At 50.0% G+C, this 24,212-nt stretch overlaps 1 long non-coding RNA gene across 2 annotated transcripts; it reads right to left on the bottom strand.

Moving 5' to 3' along the window:
• Window positions 1-14,174: 14,174 nt before the first annotated feature.
• LOC132655167 (uncharacterized) lies at window positions 14,175-20,888 on the bottom strand. Of its 2 annotated transcripts, none has more exons than XR_009592837.1 (3): window positions 18,019-20,888; window positions 17,145-17,295; window positions 14,175-15,312 (listed from the first exon to the last, which is right to left on the bottom strand). It is a non-coding gene; the product is annotated as an uncharacterized LOC132655167 (long non-coding RNA). The 2 variants fall into 2 exon arrangements; XR_009592836.1 differs by lacking the exon at window positions 14,175-15,312 and adding an exon at window positions 15,896-16,039.
• Between the last annotated feature and the right edge of the window lie 3,324 nt (window positions 20,889-24,212).

Genomic DNA, 24,212 nt, shown 5'->3' with positions numbered 1-24,212 from the left:
AGGCAACGTTGAAAGGTGAGTGTAGGGGGATCCTTAGGAGATGGGTCCTGCGGAGGGTGAGGTGCCATCAGGGGCTTCACACTTGGGAAGGACTGATGATCATCTCATGGAGTGAACTGCAAGCCTGGCCTTCAGACCTTTGTCTGTCTTCACATATCACCCTGTACTTGGTCTCTCTTGCTCCTGTTCCCACCATGATGCTACCTGTCAGGCCATGGGGAGTCAAGGGGACGCTCACTGGAGGCTGAACAAACAGGACAGCCCTGTTTTAAACTTCCAGCCCCTAAAAATATAAAATAAATTAGCCTTATTTTTTTGTAAAGTACCAAATTTCGGGTATTTTGTTAGAGCAACAAAAATAGACCTATTATATCCAGTATAAATATCAAAAGCATATTCAGAATCTACATGCAAGAACCTGTAGAACCGGGGCTGGAGAGATGGCTCCGTGGTTAATAGCACTGTCTGTTCTTCCAGAGGTCCTGAGTTCAATTCCCAGCAGCGACATGATGGCTTATAACCATCTATAATGAAATCTGGGTGCCCTCTGCAGGCACACGTGCAGGCAGAATACTATATAAATAATAATAAATAAACCATTAAAAAAAAAAAAAACACCCTGCAATACTGGGGATTGGAAAGATGGCTTTGTGGTTAAGATCACTGTCTGTTGTCCCAGAAAACCCAGGTTCAATTCCCAGCACCTACATGGTGGCTCACAACCATCTGTAACTCCAGTTCTAGGGGATCCAATGTCCTCTTCTGGCCTCCTTAGGTACCAGGCACACACGTGGGTCACAGACATATGTTCAGGCAAAACACTCATCACACAGAAAATAAAATAAATCAAATGAAGCTACAAACCGTGATGAAAGGAAGCAGAGAAAAGCCAAAGAGCAGTCGCTGGTCAGAAATTGGGTGGCAGTATTGTTAGAGCAGCAGTTCCTCTGGACATAATCCATAATCTAGGGTAATAAAGCCCTAGAAAACCATTTTGTGACTCCAACACAAAGTTGACATGAAAAGGAAAGCCCACCCTAGAAACAGAACACTGGAAAATAACCTGCATGGACGATGTTATTTAATTTTAAAGCTTAAGGTGAAGCTACAGTCTTGGTGAAGACTAAACACAGATCAGTGGAGTAGAACGGAGAGCCCAGAAACGGACCCAGACAAAAGCAGAGGTTGAACTCTGTGAAGGGAACAAAACCAACCGGACAAAGACCGGATGGCTTTGTCGACAGATGGTGCAGGGTCTGTTGGGTATCCTCATACAAAATGAAGAAATAAATAATCTGTGCCAAATAAACATTATGCTTCTCTCAAAAAAATTAATTTAAAAAAATGTCAAAGAGCTAAAGGTAAAACACAAACCTATTCAACGTCTGGAATCTAACATAAGAGGGAATTTAAGTTCAAGGTAATGCCTTGCTTGTAGGGAGGAATTGGTCATTTGTTTGCCCTGCCTGGCACTGGGCATCTGTCAGACAGTGAGATCAGTGCAGTCTCTGCCCTCGTACCCTGGGAGTTACATGGCTTACAGATACTCAACAGATCCAAGTGTGGATGGTACACTCTGGAAGGCTCTCGACAGCAGTCTGTGTTCCCTTCCCCATCTCTTTCTCTACTGAGGAATGGTGGGAGGGTGCCTGGAGCAGATTCTGAACACCAGCTGAGAATCCAGAGAAGAGCATTGGCAGACCAGAGTCCTGCCTTCAGTTCAGGGCAGAAGCCAGGAAGGCAGCATGATTAACGCTGAGACTGACCAGCAAATCATAGACAGGTATCAGAGAACCCTGTGTCTAAAACCCCGAGGAGGGGGAAGGTGGCTGGTGGCACAGAAACTTTGAGAAACTGCAAGGCGGTCACTTTAACAGGAAAGGAGTGCATCGCCAGGAGTCCAGTGGGACCTAGACTGACCCAGGCCAGCCCACCACAAGGAAGGAGGCACTGGCTTACTTTCATTACCTTTTCACTTTAAGATGTTTTGTGCCGGACGGTGGTAGCACAACGCCTTTAATCCCGGAGCTCAGGAGGCAGAGTCAGGTGGATCTCTATTTTTGAGGCCAGCCTGGTCTACAGGGTGAGTTCCAAGACAGCTAAGGATACACAGAGAAACACTGTCTTGAAAAACAGAAAACAACAACAAAAATCTGTTTTGTGTGGATGTTCAGAGATGGAGATTCAAAGGGAAGAGTGTTGGAAGTTGGTCTTGTGCTCAGATGCTGATTTCTCCGCCTCTAGATCAGGTCATGGGAACTGTCATGATTGTTGAAGAATTTCTTGTACCAATGTTGTATAAAGAATGCTCCCCAGTTATCTCTGACTGGTTAATAAAGACGTTGAAGAGCCAAGGCCCTCTTAGAGGAGACAGTAGGTGGGATATCTGCTCCCAGTCTGGGGATGTCCCAGAGTGAGAGAAGGAAGGAGAGGGGGAGAGGGAGGGCAAGAGAGAGGAGAAGGTTGCTGGACCAGGAGGAATCTCCATGAAAACAAAGATGGAGCAGGAGCAGCCAGGGTGAGATTAGAAGACAGATAACAGGGCATGTGGCTAGGAACTAGGCCAGGCTAGCATAGACAGGTTAGCATAGATGAGGATCTGCCCATCTTAGTATTTTAAGGGTTACTATAAAAGCAACATGTCTCCAACTCATTATTTGGGAGCTAGAGTGGGCATTAAAAAACCTACAATTCCATAGAGGAGCCCACTATGCAAGCTGGGATATTTTTTTTAATTTTATTTTAGACATGGGATTAGGGCTCTAATAACAAATCCTCTCTTTTCTTTGGATTCCCAAGGAGAGAATGTCAAAACTCAAGAGCTGGGGGATTGGGCACACTAGTCAGTTCCCAATCACCATGGGATCTGGGGTGTACCCCCTAATAAGGTAGAATCTTGACAGGCATGAGGCTGGAGACAGGAGGCTCAGGGCAGACTCTAGCCTCTCAGTTTCTTTTTTAGAGTCTACAATGGCTATTCTTGATTGTCAACTTGATGACATCCAGGATTAACTAAAACATGAATTGTTAGAGATTTTTTTTTCTTTTTGATTGGATCATTTGAAGTGGTAAGACCCATCTTAAATTCACATCATTTGAGGTTAGAAGACCCACCTTAAATCCAGATCATTTGAGGTTGGAAGACTCACTTTAAATCTGGGCCATACCTTCTGGTGGCATCCTATATAAATGGCATGGAAGAAGGAAGATTTTGCTCTTTGTCCTCAATCTCTCTGGCGAGCTCATTCCTTCACTAGTATTACAGCCTACTTTGGAATCCTGACAAATACTGAAACATCCAGCCTCGTGGACTGGACAACTATTGTATTCTTAGACCTCCCCTGGAGAGACAGCCATTGTTGGCCTACTTGGACCACAGACTCTCAGCTACGCTAGTAAATCATATACCATCGGGTCACATTCATTCAATCGGTTGTATTCCTCTAGAGAATCATCACTAACACAGGGTGCAGGCTGAGGGGCAAACACTGGTGAATTCACCAGGCACCACTGGAGAACACAATCCAGGAGTGGGGGTGGCCGGGCCTCATCAGGCCGGTGCCTCTGGGTCTGCCACCATGTGGAAAAAGAGAGGAGAAAGCAAAGGGAACCCAGATGCACGAGACCCCATGCATCTGAAGATGCATAGAGACCCTGTGTGTGAAGGACTGCTCTTGGCACCCACCCAGCAGGCCCAGGCACCCTCAAACTCTGCCTTACGCCCTCCTCACACCCCACTACACTGTCCTTCCGGCGTAGGGTCAACACTGTGCAGAATGGGTGGGCCCAGCCCTCCCCTGTCTTTCCTCCTTAGAACTGTGTACCATTGATCAAGCTTTCTGGCCCCTCACCGCCTCCTCCTCAGAAGGTCAGTTCCGTTAGCAGTTGGATGCACTCTAGTCTCTCCCACCCCGAACAGATCCCTAAACACCCCCCCCGCAGCCCACACTCAGCCGCCACCCAGAGCCCTGCCCCCCCCCCTTGCCTTCCAAGCATGCTCCCAACTCCCAAAACACATCTCCTTCTCCCTAACTCTGACCAGCCCTCCACACCACTCCTCCTCCATGTACAGACCTTCTGCTAACGTCACAGGAGACCACTATAGCCCTAACCACCTGCCATCCTCAGAGGGATGTGTGTGTGTGCAAATTCATGCACACACTCCTTTTTTGACCCCTTTCCTGCTACCCAGACCTTGTCCACGGGGAACATGAAGGCTGAATCCTCGCTCACTCTCTTCTTGCTCCTCCTGACCTCCCACCACAGGCAGAGGCCTCAACTACCATTTGCTGTACGTTAGAGTCAAGAAAAGTTACTAAAAAATTTTAAAAAATGCCAGCACCTGAGCGCCCTGTTTCCACCCTCCCCCCAATTAAACCAGGGCCCTGGAGGGTCAGCCAGATGTGGCAGACCTAAAAAGCCCCCAGATGATTCTTATAAGCTGCAGCAGCTCGAGCCACTGCCTTCCTTTAAGTGTACATATCGTGAGACATTCAAAAAAGCAATGTTCCCATCCCTGTGTTTTCTTCTCGGCTTTCTTGTGAGCCATTCCACAGCTCAGCACTGAAGTCATGAGGTGCCCCCCTAATCTGAATATAATCTGCATACTCGTTTTCATAACACACTGAGGAGCAGCGGTTCTGAGGCCTTAGCGGGAGTCCAGAGCGAGTTCATTTCTTTTGAGCCTGGGTCCGGCTACACACCCTAGACTGGCTTGGAACCCGCTATCCTCCTGTCCCAGCCTCCCAGGTGCTGAGATTACAGGTGTAGGCCTCCACACTCAGCAACGTGGCTCTTTTTTTTTTGTTGTTGTTGTTGTTGTTTTTTAATCTCTCTGGACTGCTGAACCACCTTGGCACCAGCTTTATTCTGAGCAAGTCCTCTCTCTCAAAAACCGTAGTATCTGCAGAGGCAGCCAGGGGGAGGCAACAGTGCGGCCAGGTGGAGGAGATTCACAAGGCAGCTCTGGAGAAGATGAACCAGGTCTGCCCAGGTTCCCACGGCTGGGTGGCAGGGAAGCTCCCCAGGACCCCACAGCCAGTTGTGCTATGGATGAAGGGGCCAGGCTCCTCCGCTCCGCAGAACCTCCCTTGCTGGATGAGGCCTCCATTCTCCCATGGGAGGTTTTGAAGAAGCCACTTGATTCTCTCACCCACCATGAGCGTCCGCTGTAAACCCTGCCCAGCGCTCTGTCAGTATCTCATCGCTGCAGCATCCGGAAGCCTCACCACGGGTTTGGGGAAACAGAAGAGGGACAGTAGGTGTCTCCAGATCTGCACCGTCACGGCTGCTTGTATGAGATCTCCAAGCACATACACATCTGCCTACGGTGGAAACTAAACTGCCTTCCAGCTCACTCGAAAACAGTGTGGAAATGTGACATGGCCACACAGTGAAAAAGGTTACTGAGCTATGAAAAAGGATACAACTCACGACCCAAAGATGCGATAGGAATGAGCCTTGAAAGCATGCTGAGTGAAAGCAGTCGTGTATCATCTGCTTGCTTTTGTCTGAAATGTCTGGAAAAGGGCAAAACCAAAAGAACAGGCGGCAGAGGGGTGGACGTCAGGCCCTGTGAGGAGGGAATTGGTGACTGCTAACAGGGGACAGGTTTCCTTTTAAGGGCCCCAGCCACAGGACCTGCAGGCCCCTTCCCCTTGCCCTTTTCCATAGGGGGTTGCCCTGGGAGGACGGAAGTGACCAGGAGTCTGTGTGCAGTCTCTCATTCCACCTCCATCGGAGACCTACCCATGGAGAGGGCAGTCCAGGTTTGCCTCCACAGCAGCCATTACATGAAGAGGAGGAAGCCTTTCTCAAGGGCTTCTATCAAGCCCTCTTCCTTCCCAGAGCAACAGGGTGCTAATACTCAGCTCCCTCAGCCTGGAGGAGCCCCAGAGCTTGGATCTGCTGGTGCCAAGCCTTTTGGGGATTACAGGCGTGAGCCACCACGCCCAGCTTGCTGGTCCCAAATTGAACCAGCAAGAAGCAAATAACAGATGTATTGGTTATCATGTCTCTACTTACAAATCCCCGTTCCTCTCCAGAATACTTGTGTTGGCTCCCTTGATCTGTATATGCCATCCGTGGGCCACCTCCCCAACATTGCTGGAGAAGGATCTGGGTCTACGCAGACTCTGGGCGGCAAGGCTCAGCCCTCGGCAGACCACAGTGTCCACTCTGACCGCCGCATGTGCCTCTCCCAGGTGAGCTATTCCAGGCACTCTAGCCACTCCCACCCCTTAGTTTCCCCTTTGTCGCATCCTTCTGCCCCGACTTGACCACAGACCAGGACCATGATGCGCTTCTTGGCTCCTCTCTAAGCACTGTTGTGATTCAAGTGCCACTCAGCGCTGTCACACTTAGATGCTGACGACCTCCTCCTGTACTGGAAAGGGTGAATGGTGTTTTTCTTATTAAGTAAACAGCTTTGGTGTTGGCAGGGAGGAGGGCGCTCAGAGAGAGCAGGCTGAGGTGCAGAGTAGGTCTGTGGGTAGTCCATCTTTCTATCTCTGCCGCGGTGTTTGCTTTCAACAATCTATTCCTATTCTCATGGACATCTTCCTGTTCAGTCTTCCCTGTATCTAAGATGGACTCTGCTTCTGTGAAGGTAATAAATGCTCAAGACCTGTGGCTTCCCAATTATTCTACTGCACACCGGGAATGAAAAATGAAAGCATCGCACAGGAAGTCAGGGCTCTGTGCTTGGAAATGAGGTCCCTGCTGGCAGATGTTAGCACAACACCGAGGGCCTCCGAGGCTGCTCCTGTACCTCCTGATGCCTCCTTCCCACCCCGTTCCCCTGGGGCACAGCTCTAAGCCAGACTGAAAGCCTTCAGTCCCTGGCAAGAGCTACACCATCCTTGACGCCTGCCATTTGTCCGTCTTATTCTCTCGCCAGCTTGTTCCTTCTTGGTCACCGCTGCATCTTGACGCAAACACCCCTTTCAGGAAGTCCTTTCTGCCTCTTTTTAGGATTCTTGAAAATGAGTTATTTGTTTATTTTTACGTGTATGAGTGTTTTGTACGAATGCGTGTATGTGTACCATGCGTGGGCCTGTTGCCTGAGGAGGCCAGAAGAGAACATCAGTAACCCTGGGACTGGAATTGCAAACAGCTGTCAGCCACCACCTGGGAGCTAGGAACCTAACTTGGGTCTCAGGTCTTCTGCAAGAGTAGCAGGTGCTCTTGACCACTGAACCATCACTGCAGCCCCTTCGATAGGTAGTTTGCACACTGTTGGCAAGGATGCTCACACACATCCCAGCCCTGGGAGGGCTGGAGGATCTCGTGTTGAAGACCGGAAATCCTTTGTCAAAAAAAAAAAAAAAAACAAAAAAAACCAACAATTCAGGGCTGGGAATGTAGAGTAGGTTAGGCTGCTTTCCTAATAATCATGGACCTTAGAGCCTGTCTCCAGTCCTATATAAACTATACGTGGTGGCTCTTGTGTCTAATCCCAGCACTATAGAGACAGGAGGATCAGGAGTTCAAGGTCCTCTTCGGCTCCACAAAGACTTTAAGACTAGCCTGGGCTACAGGGATTATGCAGACTTGAGAGAGCCCGTGTTTTTCCCATCTGACAAATCTCCTGTCTAACAAATTCCCCTCTCTCACCTAATTTGCACAAGTTTTGCTATTCAGTTGCATTTCCCTGTCTGTGACCGTGTGTGCCTCTAAGACGGTTTTAACAGTGTATGAATCAAAGTCCACGTATCTTTTTGCTGGAGAAAAAGGAGAGATTTGTGCGGGGTAGGGTCGGTGAAGCTCACATAACAAAATTAACCATTCTGAAGTGACCAGTGTCCCGGCATTTGTGGCTGTAGTGTTCTACGGCTGTGAAGAGACAGCACGACCGCCACAACTCTTACAAAGGAACGCGTTTAATTGGGACTGGCTTTCAGTTCCAGAAGTTTAGTCCATTATCATCATGGCAGGAAGCGTGGTAGCACACAGGCGGACATGGTGATGGGGACGGAGCTTAGAGCTACATCCGGATCCAAAGGCAGCGGTAAGAGAGAGACTCTGGGCTTGACGTGGCTTTCAAAAACCTTAAAGCCCACCCCCAGTGACACGCCTCCTCCAACAAGGCCACACCTCCTAATCCTTTCAAAGGTGCCTCTCCCTGGTGACTAAGCATTAGGAGCCTGTGGGAGCCATTTTCATTCAAACCACCTCAGCACTGTTCAATTCTGAACATAATCATTATCCCCAAAGGAACCCTAATCCCTATCTTCCTCTCACTGGTCTCTGGGAAGCTCTGATTGGCTGTGAAATTATTTATGTTTTTGTGTTTGTTTTGTTTTTGAAACAGGGTCTCATTTAACCCAGGCTGGCCTTGAACTCACTATGTAGCCATGGAAGACCCTGAACTCCTAATCCTCCTGCCTTCACCTCCTGTGTTCTGGGGTTACATGTATGCACCAGAACAACTAGTTCTATTTATTTATTTTGGAGTCAAGGCACTGTGCTATAGCCCAAAAAGTTGACCTGGATCTCACAATCCTCAGGCCTCCACTCCCCAACGCCGTGATTACGAGTGTGTGCTCCCACACTGTTTTCTTTTTTGTAGTTTTTGGGGTTTGCTGTTGCTGCCCTTTTCAAGACAGGATTTCTCTGTGTAGCTCTGGAACTAGCTCTGTAGACCAGACTGGCCTCAAACTCACAGAGATTTGCCTTTCTCTGCCTCCTAAGTGTTGGGCTCAGTTTTATTTAAGAATTTTTAAACAAACTCGAGTAATCTGCGTATGAGTCTGTGGAGAAGCGATTCCCTTTGGACAGACCCGCATCATCATCTCAATGGTTCCTCTGCTCTTGCAAGGCACACACCGAGCAGCTGAGCCCCAGGCCCATTTGATCTTCACCTTGTTAAGCCTCGAAATCTCTCCTCAAAGCCTCTGGGAGGGCCAGCAGATCTGGCCCTGGTCTTCTTGGAGAGCTGAGGCTTCTGAACTGGAGGATATCTTAGTCGCTGTCCTACTGCTCTGAAGAGACACCATGACCAAGGCAACTATTATAAAAGAAAGCACTTAATTGTGGAGCTTGCTTCCAGTTTCAGAGGGTCAATCCATTATCAGCATGGCAGGGGGCATGGTGCTGGAGCAGTAATTCAGAGCTACATCCTGATCCACAGGCAGAGAGAGTGAATCTGGGTCTGATATGAACTTTTGAAAGCTCAAGGCCCACCCTCAGTGACGTATCTTCCAACAAGGCCACACCTCCCCATCCTTATAATCTTTTCAAACAGGTCCATTCCCTGGTGATTGAGTATTCAAATCATCACAGAGGTAGCTCATGGTTCGGGGGAGGCCTCAGATCATCACAAATGAAGTATAACCAACAAAGGCTGATCTGGATGGTCCTCCCTGCTTTACGATGGACCAAGCCTGGCTCTCATTAGCCATGAGGTGTGAGCTGCGGGGACAGAAGGGAGAATCCAGGCCAAGAAGTATTGAATCAGAAGACTGCCCCTAGGACCTATCTCTTGGGGCTACAACACAAATCCTTCCTCAGCACTAGGCCTTATGGCACCCTTCCTCTGAGGGAAATGGGTATTGAGGATGAAGTCATGTGCATGCCAGGCCGGAGCTCTGCACTGAGCCACCTCCAGCCCTCGTAACCCCCGCCCCCGTACACCATGCCCCAAGTTGTACTCTGGCTTTCATCAAGTTCCAGGCTTCTCTCTTTCTGGCCTGGCTTTTAGCAAACTTCAGGGACTGGATGAAAGTGAAGGCAGAGAACAGAGGGACAGAGAGTGTGATGAGGGCATTCCCACTGTCCCTCCCCTCTTCTGAGAGAATGTTGGGGTGGCTGGAAAACGGGGAACCTCTTCCCGGGATTGTTCCCAAGCGAGGCTACCAGCAGGCTGTCCCCAAGGAGACACACACACACACAGATACACACACAGATACACACACACAAGCACCACTCACACAGACTTCAATTTGATTTCCTGTCACAGTGGCAAGGATCCCGTTTTGTTTTGTTTGTTTGTTTTGTTTTGTTTTTGAGACAGGGTTTCTCTGTGTAGCCTTGACTGTCCTTGACTCACTTTGTAGACCAGGCTGGTCTCGAACTCACAGTGATCCGCCTGCCTCTGCCTCCCCGAATGCTGGGATCCACAGGCGTGTGCCGCTGTACCCGGCCACATATTCTGTTATAGCAACAGGTACAGGGCCTTTATTTTCTGCATCTACTGTGACAAATGATGACAGACTTCAGAATTTGCTCATATTTACTCTCTTAAAGGTCTAGAGAATGGAATTCCAAAGTTAGTTTCCCAGGACCAAAGTTGGAGCTGGGCTGTGCTTTCTGGGGCCTCTAAAAGAATTTAGTGAGGTCCTGTGGTGGCCAGCATGGGCTCCATGAGGACTTGCCTCAAAACAAACAAACAACAAACAAAATGGAAGATTCAGTGATCAGGTTGAGCTGTCCTCTTCCTTCCTAGAGTGTTGTCAAGCAAAGCCCCTCAAACTTCTCGAAGTGTTTGGGTGTTTTGCCTGCATGTATGTCTATGTGCGTGTGTGTGTGTGTGTGTGTGTGTGTGTGCCTGGTACTAGAGTAGGCCCGAGTCGCTGCTGGTTCCAGACGTTTCCGACCATCCTGAAATGAAAACCCGGACTCTAATGTGTTTGTTCTTAGCAACCTCAAACCTGCTTTCTGTCTCCGTGGGTTTTTCTGTCCTGGGTGTTTCACATCAATGGAATTTAACAGTCTTGGCCTCCTAGGTCTGGCTTCTTTCACTCAGTGAAATGTGTTCGAGGGTCAGCCAGGCTAGAGCATGAATAGGTACTTTGTGGCTTTTTATGGATGAATGATATTTTTCTTTATCCATTCATCACTTGGTGGAGCCTGGATTGTTTCTTCCTTGGGCTGTTTCTCATTGAAACCCACAGCCCCATCTCCAGCCCTAACTTTCATCACATCATATCACGTTCTGTACAGCACTGAGAGTGCGGCACGCCAGCAGCCTGCCTTCTGTCCGAGGGAGAGCGGCCTGGAGCAAAGGGGAACCTAAATGTCCATCCTCAGACCTGGCTCAGGATCTGCCTGCAAAACATTCTCTGTCTTTGGGCTTTCTCTTTTGGAGGTTTTGTGTGGTTTGAGCTCTCCTTCCCTCCCTCCCTCTCTCCTTCCCCCCTCACTCTCTCTCTCTTTCTCTCTCACTGTTGTTCTACTTTTGAGACAAGGTCTCACTTGCCGTCCTGGGTGGCCTGGAACTCACTATGTAGACTAGGTTGGCCTGGTGCTATCTGAGATCTGCCTGTCTCTGCCTCCCAAGTACTGGAATTAAAAGTGAATGCCACCACCCCTGACTTGGTTTGCTTTTTAAAAAAACAAACAAACAAACAAGAAAAAAACCCCAAAGTCTCACTTAGTGAGACTCATGATCCTTCTGCCTCAGTTTCATGAGTAGCTGAAATTTACACGGCCATACCCAGCTGCAAAAATCAATTCTTTTTCATGGATACTTTACAGTCTTGAAAATGTCTGTATGTTAGGGATGCGCCTCATGGTTGGTGGTTCTCTCCTTCCACCATGGGGGTCCCAGGGATTGACGTGGGTCCTTAGAAGCAGCAGCAAGTGCCTCTACCGGCTGTGACAGCCTGTCACCTCGCAAAACAGATTTCATTATAGTGTTCCGAGTCCAGCTTGCCAAGTGTCCTCACTGCTCCTCGAAGGCAGGATTCCAGCAGACCCCCGAACAAGTTCCACCCAGTGAAACCCACCTCGAAAACCACGATGTTTGCGTTGCAGAGGTCTGCCTGGATCCAGCCCACCTAAGGCAGGAGAGCCTGAGAGTGCTCCCAGGGTTTTCAGAAAAATCAAAACAGATCCTCTGGCTAGGAACAAAATAAAGAAGGTCATGGAGCAGTGCCACACTGGTCAAGCGGGCATCCGGAGCCACCGTCTTTTCCACTGGCCACGTGGTGCAGGGAGGGAAGAAGCAGGAAGAACTGAGCAGTCTCTTTCCACACCTACAAGAGCGCTCCTGCGGGGCACCCACCGATCTATCCCACTGCTTCCCTGCAGAAGGATGTCAAGGACCCTTAGAAAGTGCGCACATAAAATTCAAAGCAGAGAAAGAAAAAGTAATTAATTAAGCTTTCGGTTTTTAGGTTGTTTACCGTCTCCTTCGCCTTCCCAGTAGACAGCTGCTTTTTTTTAAATTTCTCTTGACTAACAGTAGATAGATAGTAAACAGGTAGCTTCCTCTCTCGCTGCCAAACGCCTCTTCTTCCTGAACCCCATTCTGCGTGATTGTTTGTTTGTTTGTTTACTGAGATAAGGCATGACAGTTAGCTCTGTCAGCTTGACACAGCCTAGAATAACTTGAGAGCGTTCCAGTGAGGGACTGTATACGTTGGCTTGGCCTGTGGGCTTGTCTGTAGGAGGTTGCCTGAGTTGTTGAGTGACGTAAGAAGAGTCAGCCTACTGTGGGTGGCACCATTCCCTAAGTAGGGGGGGGGGGGAGTCCTAAACAGTGAGCACAAGCAAGCAAGCCAGCTGAGCCTGCATGCCCTTGTTTCTCTCTCATCCTGACCTCGGATATAACACAATCAGATATTTTAGCCTCCTGTCACCTGTACTCCCTTGCTGTGATGGACTAAAAGCTGGAATTGCAAACTAAAATAAACCTTCTCTCCCCTATGGTTTCGGGATTTTTGTTCTGTTCTGTTTTTGTTTGTCTGTTTTGAGTGATGTATGTCATCACAGCAACAGAAATGAATATAGGACTCAGGGTCTTGAATGGAACTCCCCAGATAGCTAGGGATGGCCTTGAACCAGCTCTGGATCCCCCTGCCTCCACATCCCAAGCAATGGGGTGACAGGTTTGGGCCAGCACACCCAGTTTTATGCAGCGCTGGGGCTTGAACCCAGAGTCCTGAGCATCTGAAGCCAGCGTTCTACCAATGGAGCCACACTCTCACCCCTCTAGCCTACCTTCCATTTCCCCTCCCCATCCTCCTTTGCTGCAACACCCACCCCTGCTGCCTGCCACCTCTCACCTCCCTGCAGTGTCCATGCTCCCCAGCACCTGTCCTCTCCCTGATACAACCGCTCTGTTCTCACAGCTTTCTCTGTGCAGCTCTGGCTGTCCTGGAACTCACTCTGTAGACCAGGCTGGTCTCCAACTCAGAGATCTGCCTGCCTCTGCCTCCTGAGTGCTGGGATTAAAGGTCACTCCAGCACCATCCAGCTAAAATCTGTTTCTTTATGAACTCTCCAACTGGTCTGTGTTCCACAGTCAGGACAGGCATCTTTGACGTGGCTTCCAGGCTGGACCTGGGCAGTGGGTTTCCTGATGGACATGTGATAGGTTTTATTTCCATGTTGCTCCCCTGGTGGGACACCGGTTAACTTTGGTGAGTCATTGGCTGCCCAAGGTCTCCCAGAGAGCCTCTCACACACAGGGAGTGTGCTCACTGCCCAAAGACGAGTTCCTCTCCACGTTGTTTGTTCCCTGGCACCTCCACCTCAGGCTGGGCCCTCCCGAAGCTGGGTGGCTCTCTCTCCTCCATGCCTCCCAGGGAGCCGTGAAATCTGGGACAGCTGAGGCCCTTCCTCCCTCCGCCTACACAGGTGCTTCAGACAGGAAAACCACAGCTCCCATCATCCTCAGAAGAGCGAACAGGAAAAGGCGAGGCCCCAGGGCTATCTTCCTCTGCCAGGAATGTCACCATTCCATTCTCTGTGGCTCCTAGGCCCACCCTCCAGATCTCACCAGTCCTGGCCAAGGCTGCCTCTGAGGTGGCTGGCCTCCCCAACTAGTGCTCAGCTCCTCCGTTGCAGCCCACAGTTCCTGCTGGCAGAGGTTTCAAGGCCCCGAAGTGGTCTGAAGGCCCAAGGGGTCAAATAGATTTTTCTGTTTTTAGTTCTGGCTCATGGCTTGAAACCCGAAACAGGCATCTTATCTATTTGTTCCCAGCCGTTCCAGATGCCAGCAACCACACACAAAAATGCACTTTTTGGACGTAATTTTCCAGCCCGTGTGTTGCTTCCTGTCCTGGGGCCATCCCTTCTCCATGGAAAGTGGGCAACACTGGGCCCCGGGGAAGGACACTGGTTGTTCTGACCTTGTGCAAAGATAAGGCTTAACAGCTCTTTGCTGATCAAGGGCCTCCCCCATACCATTTATTTATTCTTTTAAAAATACTGTGTGTGTGTGTGTGTGTGATGTGTGATGTGTACGCTGATGTCTGAAGAGACCAGAGAGGGTGTCAGATCCCTGAGACCTGGAGTTACAGCTCTGAGCTACCTGTCCTGGGTACTAGGTACCAGAGGCGGAGCTCCAGTCCTCTGGAAGACTAGCAGGTACCTTTAATCACTGAGCCATCTCTTCAGCCTCCTGTTTATTTATTCTTACTTTCATTTTATTTTTCATGCAAGGGATTGAACTCAAGGTCCGGAACATTCTAAGTATGCGATCACTGCACCACACCCCCACCTCTGGGTTCTAAAGCTTTCACAATACGGTCTCCTCACGGGTGACACCTAGAAAGAGTTGCTCTTCCTAACTAAGAGCCTGGGTTCTGCATGATGTCTTTCTTCCATTTCAGTTCTTGCCTGAGCCTGTCTTATTCTTATAAGGCCTTGTCAGATATCGCCAGTAACCACCTCCCTTGGGTGGAGGAGCATTTCTCCAGGGAGCAGGTGGAAGGCGTGGAGACACCTTACCTGCTCTGCTGTCTGTGTGTTCAAAGCTGACTGTGCCCAATAAAGATGGCCTTAATGTCCATCCAGTTCCCGATGTAAGTGCTATAAAAGGCCACCGGGCAGGGTGGCACAGAACAGTCTCTCCCCTGAAGCCCTTCCCACTCCGGGGAGTTCTTTCAGTAAGTGTGCACCTGCTTGACTCACTCCTGTCTGTGTTTCCTTTTCCTTCTTGGGCTTGAGACAATAAGCTGGGAAGCTACTGGCTTGGGTGGCTGTGGTGGCCATTGAATGTCTGTGTTGGTCAGTGTACTATTGCTGTGAAGAGACACCATGACCATGGCAACTCTTATTCTCCCCCCCCATATATATATATGTGTATATATATATTGTTTGTTTGTTTTTTGTTTTGTGTAGCCCTGGCTGTCCTGGAACTTGCTGTACAGACCAGGCTGATCTATAGAACTCAGGGATCCACCTGCCTCTGCCTCCCGGAGTGCTGAGATTAAAGGCATGTGCCACCACTACCTGGCTAGGAATCCACTTAATTGGGTTTGCTTACAGTTCAGAGCTTTAGTTCATTATCATCACGGCAGGAAGCATGACAGAATGCCTGCAGACATGGTGCTGGAGAGGTAGCTGAGAGCTTTACATCTGGATCTGCAGGCAGCAGGAAAAAAGAGACATGGGCCAGGCTCCAGCATTTTAAACCCCAAAACACTTCCTCCATCAAAGCCACACCTCCTAATCCATCTCAAGTACCACCATGCCCTAAAGACCAAGCATTCAAAGCCTATGACCGCCATTCCTCTACGAACCACCACATGTCTGACCACAGTTCTTCTAGTTAAGGTCATCAAGGTCCAAGAAAGGACCTGTTGCTCTCAAAGAACCCACATAACCCATGCTAACTTCTATTCTGAGCTAAAGTGACATGAACTTATATAAGAGATAAGTTCCCAAATTTCAGTTGCCGGACACTATGTGAGTCTATTTCTCACTTTGAAACAGGAGATACAGCCAGAGGGCTCATCGTTAAAGGGACGCCCTGCCAAGCCTGATGACCTGAGTCCCACCCCAGAACACACAGGGCGAAAGGACGAACCAACTCCTGCAAGCTGTTTTTCTCACCTTCACAGTCACCCCTCCCCCAGGCTGGTACACAAATCAAAACAAGTAAAACGTAATTTTTCTTTCTTTCTTTCTTTCTTTCTTTCTTTCTTTCTTTCTTTCTTTCTTTTTTTTTTTTTGAAACAAAAGATGGATAAGAAAAGCTGATCCATCAGGGCCTTATTGCTTCACCATTAGGGAGATGGAGATTTGCTGTGGCTTTGCCATCCTCAATACTCGGCCTGTGAATGAGATCTGGACCTAAGAATCCAGGCAACTGATAGAAAAGAAAATAATACAAACTTGGCCATGATGGTCACACACAGTAACCCCTCCCTTAATTGGTAAGAGCAATCAGTGCTCTTAACTGCCGAGCCATCTCTCCAGTGCCACCATGCCTGGTTTTTATAAATTTACATACTGCCTGTGGCTGTCCTCAGATGGCATTAGAGCTGTGATGATCACATGGCTCACGAAGCCTCAGGACATGACTTCCTGGTCCTTACAGAGGACATCTACCCAGCCCTGGAGAGGAGGACGGATGGGCTCAAGGTAGAGTTTCATGACCTAGAAGGAACATTAGAGTGTTCCTTCGATCCCAGGGGGCGGAAGGGCTCAGCTATCTGTCTCTGTTCTCCACCCTCCCGCCTTCCACTCTTCCTTGCACGGCGGTTTCCACCCTGGATACTCTGCTGCACACCCCACCCAGGCCCCAGTGACTGTTGGTTCAGCATCTTTAGATCCGATGTCCTTCCCATACTCCACATCTATGCTTCTAGCAGTGGGTGGAACCTCTCACCCTGCAGGCTCTGAGGAATAACCCGATCCATCCACCAAACCTTCCCTGTCTCATGAATCGGTGAACAGGGCATTCTGTCAAACGCCCAGTCTGTAAATCCCAGCAGCGGCCACGGCGGTCGCCTCCACACAGCCTCCTCGAATCACTTGAATCTCCCACATCGTTCTGCCTCCACCCTGTACCCTGACTCAGTCCAGCCCAGATTCCTGCGTGAGCCTCCTCTCTTATCCCAGTGACCCCCGTCTCTCCTGGAGCTGGTCCACAAGGGCTTGAGTGTGCCTCTCCAAACCCCAGTCTAATGAAATCGCCGTGGTGCTGAGCGCGCTGCTGGGCCGAGGTCACCCATCTGCGCCGTGGCAGGACTGAGGTGCGGGCTTTGGTTTATGAGCCTTCAGAGACCCGTGATTCCACTCCCCATTCCTTGCAGGATAAAGCACCAGAAAGCACAAAGAAAATTCTTCGCATAGCAGAAACCCTCAAAAGAGCGCGGAGCCGGCAACCCCCTTTGCACACACTCAGAATCCTGCGGTGGGGTTGAGCAGCTTTGCTCGGAGGGCCCCAGGGTCCCCCCTCCCCCACACACCTTTTCCGGTCCACCGAGATTCCTGATCCCCAGAGCTTGGTAACCAGGCCGTTTTCACAAGAGAAGCCTTGCTTCGGGAGGCTGTTCTTCCAAGACGATCCTTTCCCAAAGACTCCAGAGGGTCACGACGGTCCACTCTGCCACGAGGGAGCTGCTTTGTGAAAACGAATTGGGTTGAGAGGAGTCTGGGGGTTTGGTCTTTGAGGCTGCCTGGGAGACCCTCCTGTCCAATCCTGTTTCCCCTAGGCACTCCCTCACACACCTTACTGTAAGATGGATTTCTCTCCATGTTTGTTTGTTTTGAGACAAGGTATTGTCTTACTGCCCAGTCCAGGCTGTTCTTGAACTGTCAATCCTGCCTCTACTTCCTGTTATGTCGGTGTGCAGGCAATTCAACCGGCCTGCCCTCAGGGGCCTTTAGGGTCCTGACAACGCCTATGTCACCACCTGTGCCAGGTGCGAGGGATGTAACCCACCTGCCACCCCATCCCCCACCCCGCTCTCCCTCTGTTTCTCTCTGACTTTCTTTCCTAGGATCGATCCATCTATCTCCTTCCCTTTCTTCTACGCTCCCACTGTCTGTCTCTCTGTCTGTCTCTCTGTCAGACCTGTTGCACGGTGTATAATTTATATGTTATTACACTTTTGTTATTGCTGTTTTTGAGACAGGGTTTCTGTGTGTACCCCTGGCTGTCCGTCCTGGACTCACTTTGTAGACCAGGCTGGCCTCGAACTCCGAGAGATCCTCCTGCCTCTGCCTCCCTGAGTGCTGGGATCACAGGCGTTATTACACTTTCTATAACGGGATGGTTAGGGTATAGCACTCTGCCCGCCTTAAAGTAGACCCTTTTACAAGTATCAGCTTCCTGCTTACCTGTCGCCTGACCGAAAGGGCAGGACACAAATCGGAAAGTAGAAAAGCAAGGCTGCTTGCTGTGTTTCCAGAAAGCTAGGAGGCACTGTCTCAAGAAGGCAAGGCAACACTGTGTCTTTGGGTGTCTCCTCTTCCCACGGAGTACAGGCAAGTGTCTGGCTTATTATCTCCCGTGCTCCCTCAGGTCTTGAAGAGTGGACGAATGAGCATCTGTGTGGACGAATGAGCACCTGTGGTGGGCGCATCTGTGAGGCAGTGAGTGCTATTCTGCTTTCTCTTGCTTCCCCAACACCACGGAAGGGCTCCCCACAGTCCCGTGGTCGCTCACCAGGAAGCCTCTGCCTCTAGGGTCTAGGAGTCCTCTCCTCTCAGCAGAATTAGTGGATCTGCCCGTCTTTTTTTTCCCCCCAAATTTATGTTTATGTACATGAGTGCTCTATCTGCATGTACACCTGCACACCAGAAGATTGCATCAGATCCCACTATAGATGGCTGAGAGCTACCATGTGATTGCTGGGACTCGAACTCAGGACCTCTGGAAGAGCTGGCAGTGCTCTTAATCACTGAGCCATCATCTCCTCAGCCCCAAACTAGTGGGTCTAAAACAGTGCCTACCAGGTCTGCAAGGAGCAGTTCTAGTGGCGCACAGGTTCAGGTTCACAGTATTAGCCACACCCCATTCCTGTCTCCTGTCCTCCTCCGCACGGGCGACCACCAGGGTAACAGTCAAAGTGTTTCCTGATGGCCACCTCCCAGCTTAACCTTGGTGATGGCAGCATTTCCTAACTGGGCTCCTGCTTCCCTTCCCTCCACGGTCCATCCTTCCTTTGCAGACAGGAACCTTCTGACAGACTCAGAGTGCCTCTCCGTGGTGCCCCTATTGGCTGCTCCTGACAGCTCTTCTTACCCTTGGAATAGAGTTCACCAGATGCTACAGCACGCAAACACACATGCACACGCAAACACACTCCCATTCACCTCTCATTCACTCTGTTCTGACCATCTGTTGCTCAAACACATGTTGCATCTCCAGGACTTTGGCACTTTGCACTGACCTGGAACTTTCTTCCCCACCTGTGAGCTTGGCTCAACTCTCCTTGGTTACATAGCAGTTCAGATATGTCAGCAAGCCCTTTCCTGTCTACCTCATCAAAGAAGGAACATCATTTGCCTTTTCTTTCTTTCTTTCTTTCTTTCTTTCTTTCTTCCTTCCTTCCTTCCTTTCTTTCTTTACTTTCTTTCTTTTCTGTAGCCCTTCCCAACATTGGTTTTCTGGCTGGTATCATTATCTCTAAAATGTAGGTGCTACAAGCACAAATGCTACTGTATGCTGGCATTCAGTGACTAGAATTGGGCCCGGCACACGGCAAGCATGCCAGACATGCTATCTGGGCAAAAACGGAAGGGCATCTGACAGACAGAGACACTTGCTGAGGCAGGTCTATTGGGTGGGAGGGAGGGACTTGGAGCACAGGCCCATAGGTCATCATGGTAGGCCACCAAGCTCTCTAGTCACGAGGCCACAGTCCTCTAATGCCCCTGTCTCAGAGTGTACTACTGATTTCTGCTGTCTCCCATATGGACTCTGGCCTCGGCCATGAATTTCCTTTGGCCAGGGATATGTTCACAGAGTTCAGGGAGATAAGCTGAGGTCTTATCAGCGCTGGCCCTCTGCCCCACCGTGAGAGCATGCCTGGGCATGCTGGCAGCTGCGAAACAGAACATTCTCGGGAAGCAACAGCCACTTAAAAGGCCTTACTGGCAGTCAAAGGAACCAATGACCAGCGTGGCTATAACCCAGACAGAAGTAGCCATGCTGCACGCAGGAGCCCAGATCTAGAAGGCCTGGGAGCCAGGCTGTGCTGGGAGGGCTGAGGAGTCTGCCATGAGACTTCAGCTACGGCCTTGAGGCCCAGGGAGACCCTAACACAGGGCCTAGGGAAATTGGGAGGCCCGTGAAGGGGGCAGGAAGAGGAGGCCGACTGTGTGGTCGGAGCTGCTGAGGGGGGTTGAGTCAGGAAAAGTAACTCAGAGGATTCCACTGCTCCCCATTCAGAGCCCTTTCTCTCACACACCCCTTTTCTCTCCTCAGACCCATTCGGTGCCCCCTACTTCCTGGTACACTTTCTCTTTGCCCTTTACCTGTCTAATGGTCTTAGCATTCCTGTCAAATTTCAAAAGCAGTTCTCAGGGGCCAGAGAGATGACTCGGGGAGTGAGAGCACTTGCCTAGCAAGCAAAGGTCCCGAGACTGGGTCCCCAGCTCTCCCAGCTTGGCATGGCTGTCGGGCTGCAACTCCAATGCTGACGGGTGGGGACAGGTGATCCTCAGGGACCCTCTCTCAAGGGAATAAGGCAGAGGGCTATCAAGAAAGCTATCCACTGTGCTCCTCTGGCCTCTATATGAGTGTGAGCATTGCCACCTGTGTGAGCACGTGCACACACACACACACACACACACACACACACAAATAAATAAGTGTAATTCAAACAAACAGATGTAGGACTCAATGCAATCATCCACATAAAGATTTAAGCCATTCCTGGCGCAGAGCTCGGTGCCCCCGACCATGGGGAGAAGGCTGGCACAGGGATGGCTCTGGGTAGCCAGCTGCCTACAGGAGGCAGGTTGGAGACTGCCTCTTGGCAACTGCAAATTCAGGAAGTTAAAGGTTGATGTTTGTTGGCTTTGGTTGCTAAGCAGCTACATGCCGTGGTGGAGGTGGGGCTAATGTAAAATGGGAAGCCCTTATAGGAGTCCTATAGGGCAAAGGACATGCCTACAATGGGCATGGAGCACTGAGCCTGGGCCCACTGAGAAGCCAGGGCCATCAGAGATGCTGTGTCCCCAGCAGCTAGCATCCAGGGGGCATCCAACCCCGGGGGCAGCAGGACTGACCTCTAGAGTCCTTCCCTGTGGCTCTACCTCAATCTTATGGGTCCCTGTGCAATTTAAGAGACCGGTCCTCTAGTTCTCCTTGTGATTCTGTGAACTGCTCCGTCACCTTTCCAGAAAATTCTCACAGGCAGAATCAACCGGAATGCTTCTCTGTTGTGTGAAGCCAGTAGCTCTCACCCCTCACCTCAGAGCGCTGAACACCAGTCCTCGGAAACCTCATCCGTCCACCCCGGCTCCACCCTACACATTGGATGACCCTGGGGTGCTGGAGGGTATGAGTCAGCCTGTACCCAAAGTACCTAGACAACGGTGAAAGGTGTGACAGGCTGACGCTGGAATTGGTATCCGGGCTTCTTTCTTGGGTGTATCATAACCCCGTGATGTCTTGTAGCGCCTTAGTATGTCGTCTGGACAGTGACGGCAGCAAGGGCGTCCTGTGGGAGCTACGTCTTTATTGCTGAGCGCTGGGGTTGAGAGCGTTGCCTCAGCAAAACCCCAACCGGGCAAGGCGTTCACCTGCCCCACCCCAGCCTCTGGGTGTCATCCCCTGGGTGTCACAGAACTCCGGGGACAGAGACCAGCATCCCAGAATACCCTACAAGTATCTTCACAGAAACTGGACATGATAGATTAGATGGTTTGTCTGGAAAGAGAGGGCCTGAGATAGCCCAACACCCCATTTCCCCTTAAAGGGGCTGAGAGAAGGTTCTGGGGGCAGAAACACTGAGGCTCAGTTTGAGGCGCAGATGGACCATCGGCCATGGTGGGGGGCATGGCAATGGTGGTCAACAATGTATCTGAAATGGAAAAACATCAGTAAATGATGCTGAGGCCAGAGGCCCTCTTTGTAGATGTCCATTAAAAAAAAAAAAGTAAGTATTCAAAACCAGGATATATCTCCTCGATAGCTAGGATCCCAAGGAGAAGGGGGGAGGGAAAATCTTTTAGACTTCATCAAGGTAACCCCTGGATTTTTCAGAAAATGCTTTCATACCAGCAACGTGGGAAAGGGAGAGATGGAGGTTAAAATTTCTATGGACGGAAAAAGCTCACGTCTTGACCTTGAGGGCCCGTGACATCTGCATCCACTATAGGGATCCCACCCAGGAAACTGTCCCCAGAGCCTGTGAAAACGAAGGCCAAAGAGAACAGGAGGAGCTACAGGGAGAGTTATGGAAAGAGAGAGACTTTGAAGTCTTGGTAAAACGACTTGCCTTCATTAGGCACCTGCTGGATGCCAGGTGCCTGGGGTATATGCAGGGCACCTGGGGTGTGCTGGACAGAATGCTCAAAATGATACCCTGTTCCACACTCACTTGGATAGCGCTCAGTGCCGTGCAATGGGAATTATTAGCATTTTGCTGTTGAGGAAAGTGCAGTACAGGGGTGCTGAGTGAAGGCGTTAGAATGCATGCTTCTCACAGGCCAGCTCAAATCACGTAAGGCGGCTGCATAGATGGTTTCTGGGAGAGCCAGGAATACAGCTCTGGAGCTTTAAACCCGAAGGTGGTGTTGGGAGAGATGGGAGGTTCCTGGAGGAAGGGATTGACTGAGGCGCAGGTTCTCGGGAGGAACTCAGGAAGGAATAGCGCGACCCCTCGTGGACGTGAGGGGAATGGCAGCGTGGGACGGCCCTGCCCACGGGTAGAAGGGAGGAGTTCAGCGGGGCTCAGAGGAGGCGAGGAGAGGGAGGGGCATTCTGGAAAGACAGAAAGGAAACAGACCTTCACCGAGTGTACCACTAAGTGACCGTCCACATGGAAATAAGATACAGCCAAAAAACGAGGGACTCATCGGTTGAAGATAATTGCCGCCCAAGCCTGGTGTCCTGAATTTGACCTTTAGAACCAGAGCCAGGGTGGAAGGTGAGGAAGGACTCCCAAAAAGTTGTCCTCTGACCTCCGCGGTCAAAACTAAAATGAGAGACCCCTTCACACTTGGAGGTTGGGATTAAAAGACAGTAAATGCACAGCCACTCAAGTGGGAGACCAGTGGAGAAGGAAGGTCTGTCTGGAGACTGCTGAGCTTCATACGTTCATGCGGAATGTATGACTCCCTCGCGCTCTGGCTAGAGGCAGCCCCTGGAGCGGCCCAGGTCCTGGGCTTTCCTCTAGAGGACCATGGTGAATTTTATTGAAGGAAGCCCGCAAGCACACTTTTTTCTTTCTTCCTTATTTGTGTGCGCGCGCGCTTGTCTCTATGTAACATGTGAAAGCGTGCAAGAGCCCTTGGAAGCCAGAAGGGAGCATCAGATGCAGCGGAAATGGAGTTACAGGCATTTGCGAGCCACGATGTAGGTGCTGGGAACAGAACCCAGATCCTATGGAAGAGCAGGAGTGTCCTTTGGTTGCTGAGCCTTCTCTGCAGTGCCTCGCCCTTTTTGTTTTGTAGACAGGGTTTTTCTGGACCAGACTGGCCTCCACCTCAGAGATCTGCCTGCCTTTGCCTCCCCGGTGCTGAGTGCTGAGATTAAAGGCTTGTGCCACCAAACCTGGCTCAGGCCCTCTGTTCGTAAGACCAACTCTCATGTAGCCCAAACTCACTATGTAACCAAGGATGACCTTAAATTTCTAATCCTACTCCCTCTACTTAAACTGGAAATACTGAGATTACCTCCAGGATCACGTATCTTTTATTTACTGGATAACTAAATTTTGGGAAGCAAAATATCTTTGCTTATTTTAAAAAAATTGAGTATTTGTAATTTGCTGCTCCCAAGATTTTTATCCTATAATCAAATGTTTTTTTTCCTCACAAATATACAACCGTTAAGTGCAATGCTAAGTAAATACTGTCAGTTTAACAGGGTCTAGAGTCTTCTTGGGGACAAACCTCTGAGTATGCCTGTGTGCAAGTTTCTAGATTGGGTTAAAACGGGTGGAGGCCCCAGAGTGAAAAGGAGAAAGCTGAGCGCTAGCGTTCTCTCTCGGCTTCCTGACTGTGGACAGTGTGAGCACCTGCCTCCTGCTCTCACAGTCAGGTCTTCCCACCATGATGGACATGGACATGACCCCGAACTCACTGCAATAACCTTTCCTTCCTTAAGTTGCTTTTGACAGTTTTCTTTTTATGTGTGTCTGTGACAGCAATAAAAAAAAAAAAAAAAAAAAGTAACTACTACGTTAAGATGAGAAAATACAAGCCAAGCATGGTGGTGCATGCTTTTGGTCCTTGCACCAGAGACAGAAGCAGGAAGGAGTTTTGAGGCCAGCAAGTTCAAAGACAACCAAAGCCTGACTCAAAAAAAAAAAAAAAAAAAAAGCTTAAGATGTGCCCTACATACATAGTATTGCGAA

The sequence above is a fragment of the Meriones unguiculatus genome, chromosome 7 (genome assembly GCF_030254825.1).
Source record: "Meriones unguiculatus strain TT.TT164.6M chromosome 7, Bangor_MerUng_6.1, whole genome shotgun sequence".
Lineage (NCBI taxonomy): Eukaryota > Metazoa > Chordata > Mammalia > Rodentia > Muridae > Meriones > Meriones unguiculatus.
This window is presented reverse-complemented; position numbering and strand designations above follow the sequence as displayed.